Source organism: Dipodomys ordii, unplaced genomic scaffold, assembly GCF_000151885.1.
Source record: "Dipodomys ordii isolate 6190 unplaced genomic scaffold, Dord_2.0 Scaffold30, whole genome shotgun sequence".
Lineage (NCBI taxonomy): Eukaryota > Metazoa > Chordata > Mammalia > Rodentia > Heteromyidae > Dipodomys > Dipodomys ordii.
Genome location: NW_012267246.1, coordinates 15,891,191 through 15,901,578, shown reverse-complemented (window position 1 = coordinate 15,901,578; position 10,388 = coordinate 15,891,191).

The following is a 10,388-nucleotide window of genomic DNA, read 5'->3' as shown; positions in this document are numbered from 1 at the left end:
TTGGCGGGAAAACTGAGGCTCAGAAATGTGAATACAGCAAGATTTATGACTACTAAGAAACAGCAGGAGGCCAAGAACTTAGACTTCCTCTTTTAAGTTGATTGCACTAATGTACCTAATGTTTCACAGGACCCTGGTGGGGAGAAGACACCCTTTTCAAAGTCTGAGACCTCCATGCCCCTGGTAGGAGCCCAAGCCATGTCGAACATCCACAGCATTCATTATGTAAATCGCCATCTATGACAAGAATTGTGGATTCTCATTTCTTATTTCTTATATAATTGCCTGTTTTGACTCACCAGAGCACACCCTGCACCAAGAACAGACATGACATTGACAAACAGCAAATTTAAATGAAAAAGTTGATGGATGCCAGCTTCTTGCACATTTCTTTTATTATAGTGACAAAATGTAATTGTCTACAAGCACCTAAGGATTGTAACTTCACGTGGAATAAGGTGTATAAAAGTGACTTGTGGCTCATGCCTTTAATTCTCACTATGCAGGAGATCTGAGGATACAGATTTGAAGCCAGCTAGCATGAGAAAGTTCATGAGACTCGTGTATCCAGTTAATCTTCCAAAAGCCAGAAGTGGAGCTGTAGCTCAACTGATAGAGCACTGCTTTGAGCAAAAAAGCCAAGAGACAGTACTCAGGGCTGGCACAAGTAAGAAAAAGTGACTTATATCTTCTTTTTCCTGTTTCACTGATTCTTTTGAATATCAACACAGTGGAGTCTATCACCTTTTCCTAGGATTTGCAACTTAAAAAAATAACTCTTGGACTGCAATCTTTTTTTGAGCATTAACTATTTCTGAGAATGTGATGAAAATAATGGGTTTGCATACAAACCAAGGATAAAAAAGAGCTCATTTTTGTCATAAGCAGGAATCCCCTACATTGGAGAATATGAGATTTTTTTTGTTGCTCCATGGTGGCCACTCGAAGGCCTAATCAAATGGCAAAAAAGAAAAGTCAGATTGCAAAAAAATAAATAAAGTCTCTACTTCCATTTTCCTCTTGTAAAGTTTCCAGTTCTCCTACCTTGGTTTTGGTAAGAAGAGATACAAGTGTTTACTTAAAAACCACCAGGCTCAGTGGCTAACACTTGTCATCCCAGCTGGGTAGGGGGGAAGGGCTAGTGGTGGGCATTGGGAGCATCATAGTTTGAGGCCAGCCTGAGGAAATGTTGTTTTTTATTTTTCATTAAATATATATTTTTATTGTAAAGATACTGTACAGAGGGGTTACAGTTACATGAGTAAGGTAATGAGTACATTTCTTATCGAGCCTTGTTACCCCCTCCTTTGTTTTTCCCCTACCATCCCTTCCCTCCCACCTCCCCCCCCAACTCCTACCTCCACTTCTGCTCCCCCATCTGCAAAGTTGTAAAGTTTGTTTCAACATAGTGTCTTTACATCTCATTGCTACAATGGGTCAACTTGTATGGAAATGTTTTGACTCCATTTCAGTGACAAGGCATATGTTATGTTGTACATCTGTAGTTCCACTGTGAAGGAGGCCACATGTAGGAGGATGATAGTCCAAGGCCAGGCCTGAGGCAAAAATTGCCAAACTGAAAAAAGAAGTAAATGAAAAAGTGGACTTGAGGCACTGGTAATAAAGAGCATCTGTCCAACATTTGACCTTTGTTTAAATTCCAATATTGTCATGAATGAATTCACCAAACAGGTTTTTTTTTTAATTGTGAATCTACTATTTGCCTATACTGTGCTGGTTACAGTGGAGATATGTGCCTTTCTTTCTACAATCTGATGTGTACTGAGGAGGCTGTAAACTCTGCTTGAGGGGAGGAGGGTAAGTACTCTGATACTAGGTAATGGTTGGGTTAGAGGATGAAAATAAGTAAGTGTCCTCTGGGCAGAGAAGGAAAGAACGTATGATAAAGCATAGACACTGCAAAGGACAGACAGCTCCGCAGCACCCAGCTCACTAGATCCGTGCAGTGGAGTGCTGGATTGGGTTGTGGATAGGGAGTCAGGCTCAGATTGTAAATGGCTGCTGACATGGGGTTTGTGTGTTCTTTGTACTGAAACTGAAGTACTCAGCTGCAGAGAGCTAAAACCTGTATGTGAAAGAAATTATTGACTTTTACCATAAACCCGTATGCTAACCATATAAAAAAAGAGCAAAAAGATCTGCCTTTCCATTGCTACATACATTAATTAAAAAGCTCTTCAGTGTAATAAAAAACATTTCCTTGAATTTTGAGGGTGTTAACGCAGCTGTTTACAAATGCCATCAATCCGCAAGTAAAATGGAAAGCTATGCACTGATTTATCTGGCTGTGTGAGCATGCTGAAAAAAAATACTGTTGATGACATGGTGGGTTGACACTACTGCTGATATTTTAAATGGGAGCTAGAATCTGTTTCCAGCTGAATGGATGTGTAAGTCTCTGTCTCTGATTATTTATGCATCATATAGTTCTTGGCTGACTCTTAGCCATTTGTCTGTTTAATTCAGAGCATCAAGTGGAACTATATTCTTTCCTTCTACTCATTGGTTCCCCAGCACTGGCAGCAGGTGTGCGAGGCTAATGCCTGCGCATCAGGGTCTTGTGGTAAGAGTCTCGCTTCACTGGGTTCCCTCCCAGGGCTTCCTCTGTAACCAGCTCCAGTATTGCGTTGATGCTTGGATGCAGACAGTAAATTTTCCTCTTGTCATGTAACTGCCTTAGGATTTGAGGGACGTGAACCACAATTGTGCCTTCTCAGCTTTCAGTATGCCAAATTATTAAGTTTATTTACTCTAACTTCTTGAAGATTTGTGAAAAAAATCCACTCCTCTGAAGTCACATTTCTTGCTCATCATCTCTGCCAGCTGACTCTTGGCATTAGAAAACATTGATGTAAGAGTGAGAGGAACTTTGGGAAAAATTGTTATAGATGCACAAGTGTGTACTGAGTCATATTACAAAATGTGTTTGTTACTATTGATGATAAATTGAGAGAAGTGATGCAATTCATTATATGAAAGGAGTATAAGATAACTTTCCTGCTGTCAAGACACTTAGATATCAGTTGAAAGGGAAAATATGCATATACTAATTAATAATAGCAAAATACATAGTGATGCATTATTCAAAGTGAGATCATGCATATATAGAAATCTTTTTTGGTATTCACCATTCATCTACTGTAATATCTCCCCTCTATTCCCTTCCTTCATTTCTTTTTTGTATGCTGGTACTGGGGCATGAAACTCTTGCTTAGCTTTTTCACTGATAGAATGCTCTACCACTTGATCCAGACCTCCATGTCTGGCATTTTAGTGGTTAACTAGAGATAAGAATCTCATGGACTTTTCTGCCCAGGCTGGCTATGAAACACAACCATCAGCTCTCAGCCTCCCTGAGTAGCTAGGATTACAGACAAGGATTACAACTACTGATACTTGGCTCTAATTATTCTATCTAAAGGTATGTGCTATAGCCTCTCTTAAGATTTTGAAGACAAGGACATGCTTTGGAATCCTTGGGGCCTGAGCAGAGCAGGGGTTCATAACTTAGGAAATGAGTGAAAGGAAGAATGAGGAAAGCTTGTTCCCATATAAAGGACATTATTCTTATATGTAAGGCACATTTTGAGTCTGGTGAAACAAAAGCAGCAGTCTCATTTTATGCCTGCTCGTCCTTTTAAAAATGAATCATTCTGCTGTCTGTGAAAGAACCTGAATAATCCATAGAAATTTCCTGAGGAAGCATGGAAGATGGGAAATTATCACGGTGGCTTCTTGCCCGTCTTGGCTTGGCTGGAGGCCTTTTCCACTAGCATGTCCAAGGTTAGGATAGAAAATTTATAGATGAATTGGGCCAAATTCACCTTAATAGAACTCTGCTGGACACATGTTCTTTCAGCTCTTAACCTTATAAGCAGCTTTGTGTCAACCACGTCACTGGTATTGAATTAAAAGAAAGGCCAATACTTTATGAATCAAAAGTCCTTTTCAGAACTGTTTAACAGTTTTCAGCTTCAACAGTTGCATCAAAGTATTTTGTAAAGTTCTTATGATTTCCCAGAAACTGCCTTATAGCTTTTGCTATGGTATTTGCTACTTAAATTGTGCCAGGTGTATTAATTAACCAGAGATTCACAAACAATGGCTTGAACCTTTTATTCTTCAGTGGCTAAAATGATTGTATTGTAAAAATAAGAAAGAAAAGTGAGATTTTTCCATGCTATGTAGGCACATGAAGAAACAACACTTAGAAATTTGGCAGGGATTTTTTTGTGTGTGTGTGTCAATCATGGAGCTTGAATTCGGGGTCTGGGTGCTATTCTTGAGCTTTTTTGCTCCAGGCTAGTACTCTACCATTTTGAGCCACAGCACCACTTCTGGTTTTCTGGTGGTAACTGGAGATTAAATTCTCATGGATTTTCCTACCTGGGCTGGCTTTGAACCACCATCCTCAGTTCTCAGCCTCCTGAATAGCTAAGATTATCGGTGTGAGCTACCAGTCCAAGATGATGATGACAATGGCAGAAAAGTCTGAAAGAGTTTATTTTCAGTTAGCTAGCAGGAAATCTGGACTGGAGACATGTCTTACATGGTAGAGTGCCAACTCTGAGCAAAAACATCAAGTGTGAGTACAAGGCACTAAATTTAAGCCAGGGTACCAACATTGGGTCTCCGCTCCAATTGCTGTGATTACCAATTATCTTCTGTACATTTCCCAAAGATAGAATACAAAGAAATGAATCTATTCAGCAAGATTTCTTTGGTTCCACATTCTTGCCTAGTGTTTCTACTACTATTTTGTGGATTTGAACTCAGGGCTAGTACTCTATCATTAGTACTACATCTCTAGTTTAGTTTTTTGTTAGGTATTTTGGAGACAAAGTCTCTTGAACTTTCCTACCTGGGTTGGTTTCAAACCTCTGTGCTTAGAGCTAGAATTAGAGTATGAGCTATCAGTGCCAAGCATGTTTCTTCTTATGTCTACATAATTCTATATTATCCTTCTTAGAATGTAAGGAGGCTGTAAGAAGAAATACACCATTTTATTTGGATATGAATTTCTTTCAGCTTTTGCCATCCTGAAAATAGTGTCCTAGTGGTTTACTATCTTTGTCTTCATTGTGATGTGCCTTCTTGAATTCCTTCCCTTACCCTGAACTGTTTTCTAAAAGGCGTGGGACAGGTATTTTTAGATAGCTAACAAAGTCATCAGAAGCCAGTATTTTCTCTTGGTGGTAAGGTGCTCTTTCTCTTCTAGCATTCTGCACATGGCTTTTGTATATCTGCTTAAAATTTCAGGCACATCCAAACCTCTATGTGTAGGTCAATGGCTTTTACTTGAATGACAAAACAAAGAAACAACTCTCAACACTTGTAAAAGCAAAAACACAGCAATATGTGTGGTTGCTCTGTGGAATAGAGCTCCAGGTATATCATTCCTGGAGATGCTGTCACATGCACACTAATACAGTACCTTAATTCCAAAAATGAAACTAAAGACAAAAGCAAACTCATTGATAACTAAATGTTTAGATGATGAAATCACCAAGCATTCCGGATTGTCTAACCACTCCGTGTTCCTCGTCATATGTTCTGGCACTTCTAGTTTTCCAGGTATCACTGTTCATTATCTTTTGACCTTTTGTCTTATAGAAACTAGGCATTACTCCCAGGATAATCTGTTACCACCAGATTTGGGCTCTTGTCTTAAGTCTGGTCCACGCCTGGGCTTAATTTCTGATCTTCACCTTCAACTTTTCCCACATCTTCATGTTCTAGGTCATAGTCTTCTGCCAAAAATTAGCAGTTCTTGTGTTTCTGCAATTCTTCTTACTAAGGAATTACTAAGAAGTTGCCAGGCTTTCTCAGCTCTTGCTGCTTCACTCCTACACACTCAGATGGCTAACCTTTTTTATTTTTCTTCATGCAGGCTTTATCTCTTAAGTGGATTTTATATGACTATCCCATGTAATACTTCTGTTTCAGTCCTCCAATGCCTGGCTGAGAAGGTTAAGCTGCTTCTTATAACAGAACTCTGATGATGTTTGTTTTTTTCCCACATGGTAGTATTGATTATTTAGTGTAAGTTATGGGAAAACATTACTTCTTGAGATCATTCATGGATTCATTTTGTTGCTTTGTCATGCCTTAGCATATTATCATCATGTGAATAGTGAACACTGGGTTGTTGCTATATTCAGTTTCTAATGAATAGAAAGAAGAGAGAGAGAAGAAAGTTGTTCCTTATGTTAAGAGGGCCTGAACCCAAATCAGCATACATCATTCACCTCTGTATATCATTGGTCAGACCATAGTCACATGACAACAGTTGCTGAAGATAGACTTGGAAATATAATAATTATCTGGGTAGTCATGTGCTAATACATTTCTGATTCTACAGAAAGAGAGATGGACTCCTTCATAATATTTACAGTTTACCAAATACTTAGTGGACATGTAGTTACTGTTTCAGGTGACCATGTTTTATTTCCTTAATTGAATGTTTTTAATTAATGAGTTAATTTATTTTGTTTGCCTCTTGAATCTCTCATTAGCATGTAAGATGCATAACTGAAGAACCATATTTTATTTTGTTTACTTCTGCATCTTTATAAGATATTACCAATGGTTAAGTTTCAAGATTGAGTAAGCCACTTGCTACAGCTGAAGCTGTAAGATTTTCGTAATGCTGTCTTTTCTTTTACAACTCTTAAGAGGTTTAGGGAAGTCAGGGGAGTAAATGTAAGATTGCATGTTGGAGCTGTACTTAATTGAGTTCTTGCCCTCTTAGACATGATAAAACCCCATCTTCAATTGGGTGTTTTTGATCACTTGCCAGTGCCTTAGAAAATATCCAGAGAATTAGATAAATCTTATCTATCAGAGAGGCTTAAGTCAGGGGAGTAACTGGTGGCCCAATGTGTTACAGAATACTGCTGTCATGCCTTTGAAAGAAGAAGGCAAGATTTCAAATTATTTCATGGTTCAGTCTGCTTTCTGGGGACATCTATCTTTTTTTTAGCAACCAGATCAGTCGGTTCCTATTTGAGATTGGCCTGAGGGCCTGTCTGACATGCAGAGATCCCAGAAGAATGAGCATACCTTTTTAAGGCAAAGAGGAAAGTTCTTGTCTACTAGCAGATCTTCTCACATTTTTTAGCCTCAAGGTAACCCAAATTAGACCAACAATTCTAGATACTCACCTTGTGCTTCACACTGATCTCCTGGCTCATCCTGATGTCATCTGGCCTTAGCTCTTCATCTAATGCTCCTTCTCTACTGGCGCTTATGACCCAGAATTTAAAATTAAATTGCAAAAGGAAAGACTATAAAGACTAGACTGTAAATACTATATGAGATGAGCAAAATATTGTGGAGGAGATGGGGAAAAACAAGTCATTTAAGGGTACAGGTGGACCTGTTGCAACAATGAGACGTACAAGTTGTCATGTCCAAAACGAACTTTACAACTTTGGTGGTGGTGGGGATTGGATGGGGGGGCAGAGGGAGGCTGGGAAGGGATGTGAAGGGTAAACAAAGGAGGAGGCTACAATGCTTGACAAGAAATGTACTCATTATCTTGCCCATGTAATTGTAACCCTTCTGTACAGTATGTTCACAAAAAATAAAAATTAAAATTAAAAGAATCATGAAATAATAAAAAAAGAGAAAAAATATGTGCATTTATTGTCTACTTGTAATGCAGAATTACCAGCCACACAGCAGGTGAGCAAAAATGTAAACAATAATGAAAAGATGCATTATGATTTGAGAAAAGCTTGATAAAGGGAACACTAAGATTTTGTAATAAAGTAGACTGGGGACCAGAGATGACTGTGTCTAAAGAATTCATGTTTAAGTGAAGGTACAAGGTCACTAGAGAAGAAGAATCCAAGGTGATGCAGTTGATCCAAGGTGATCCAGGTGATCCAAGGTGAGAATGAGACCCTCAAATACAGTCAGTGAGTGACATAATGAGTACTTTGAAATGAGGGCGATTGTAGAGACCACAGACAGAAGTCTGTGTGAACTCTTCCCAGATTCCTTTTGCTGTCTCCCACTTATCCCCTGAAGCCAATCATATATTTCTGTATTTTTTTCCTCTAAAAATGAGAACTGCATTTGCCTAAGTCATAAGCTGTCACTCTATGACCTTACCCATTCTCCCCAGAGAAGTCTCATGTGATAGGCTTCTTACCCAGAGAACTGGGTACACAGAGAGACTGAGAAAGGCTTTGCTGGGTCCTCTTCTGTTTATTTTCATTAGAGGATATCCATTTTATTCTTCATAAAACTTCGGTCTAAAACCTTCCCTGAGTATGTTGGTCTTTGTTTCTTAATGGATCTCATACATAAAACATTGATTATATATATGTATGTGTGTGTGTGTGTGTATGCTATATTTCCCTCTTGTTTCCTTTTTTTTTTTTTTTTGTTGTCATTCTGGATCTACCAGCCATGGATTTTATTTAATTTCTTTTGTGGATTACCACAAAGCGTTGCACAAAGTACAGCCTTGGTCTATTTATTTATTATGTATGTATTTATTTTGTGCTATTCCTGAGGCTTGAGCTCTTCTTGGAGGGCTTCATTAGACTCCTCTTTGAGGGTCTTTTAGAATGTAGAGCTTTCTTTCATGGCTTCCGTTTCATATTCAAATGAACTTACTATGGTTGCCTTAATGGGTAGAGAAATGAATTCATTTCCCTAGTCAGTATCAGAAAATGATGCAGAAGTTTGGGATTCTATAGAAAAGTAAATCAGAGGAGCTTGAAATTTAGGAGGGCAAAATGAAGAGATTTTTGAATAGGTGCAGCCTACATATATTATGGACCTCTACAGGTAGTCTTTGTCTTTCAAAAACTTGGGTCTAGTTTTAGCTGCAAGAGGCTCAACTACATAACTTACTGATAATACTGTCAGACTAGAAATTAATGAAAAGCCAAGAATTCTAAAGCTCCAATTGATTTGGTGTAGAAGCAAAGATCATAAGCTCTAAAATCCAAAACTATTTGCAGAAGACTGTAAATTGACCTTTGTCTATTAATTTGTACTTTATCCTTCCTTCAGCAGGCAGATAATGCATTCCTTATGCAACTGACCAATTTCAGAGACTCCTCTCCTCTTTAAATTTCTTACTCCTTGCATGTTCCATTAAATATGCCATTAATTTGATGTTATTTATAATCTGAACCCTACTCCTCTCACAAATTAGAATGAGCATATAATTTATCTCTCAAAGCAGGAAACACTGAAAAGAAAAAAGCTATAGGTATAAACTGAACTAGGCAAACTCATTCAAATGATCACTTTGTAGATGAGTTGCCTTCTCTATTTCTTTTCCCTTTATCTCTTACTCTGTTCTTTGTAACCAAAGCTCCATATCACATCAAGAATAAAAAGTGATAGATCTTTCAAGAAGTCAGTCTAAAAAAGCACATCATTACATTCTTTAAAAATTTTAAGGATTTAAAGGCATTTCTTCCTGCATTTAATTATAGCAATGTCTTTTTTACCTCAAAGTTCTTCTTATTCCATCAGTGTTCAATTATTATATTCTTCATGAAACTCATTTATATTTGCTTTGCTTTGGCTACCAGTGTCTTTACATATTTAAAAGAATTGTTAAATGGCTTCACATAACTGATGGATTATATATATATGAAAACTAAAAGTAAATATGAAAGTGAAGTGCAAATGTTAGACATGTTCAAAAAAGATTCATTCATGATAAATTTCCTGAATGAACAAATGAATAAGCAAAATTATAGTGTTTCTGTTTGGCCCTAAAATGGTAGAAAGGTAAGCTCAGCTTTCAAAAGAATAATTCGAAAAGAAAACTTGAACAAAAAAGGCATTCATTGTTCCCTTTTCCTTTCTTTATCCTTTATAATATTTATTTTAATTTAAATTAAAATTGGCATACGATAACATATACTAAGAATGTCACAAGCAGTAGATTTGGAGATTTTTTTGAAAATGAGATTACAAAGGGTTTATACTATTATTGTAGTTTCTTTTGATACATGGATTTGGTGAGTCAGTGCAACCTGTAATATTTTTGTCAGTATTTGGGTCTTCTAAACTTACACGTTGAAAAAAATAACTTTGAAGACTTTAAGTGTTGGAAGTTATCAACTGGTACTTGGCATATTCTCATCTCCTGTGTCCTTTCCTAAGTTGTGAAAACTGAAGAGCTAAATGCTACAAAAACTAGGATGAGTGATCTTGAAGTATTGGGGGTAGAAATTGCAAGTGCAAACCCCTTGACTTCTCTGCTTCTTCTAAAATTTTTGTAGGCACATATTTCCCATGTTACATCTTTTTTATGACTGAGATGCCTAGAAAGGTTTTGGTTTTCTAACTTGAATCTTGAATGATATCATTTTATATTACTCAGTTTAGTT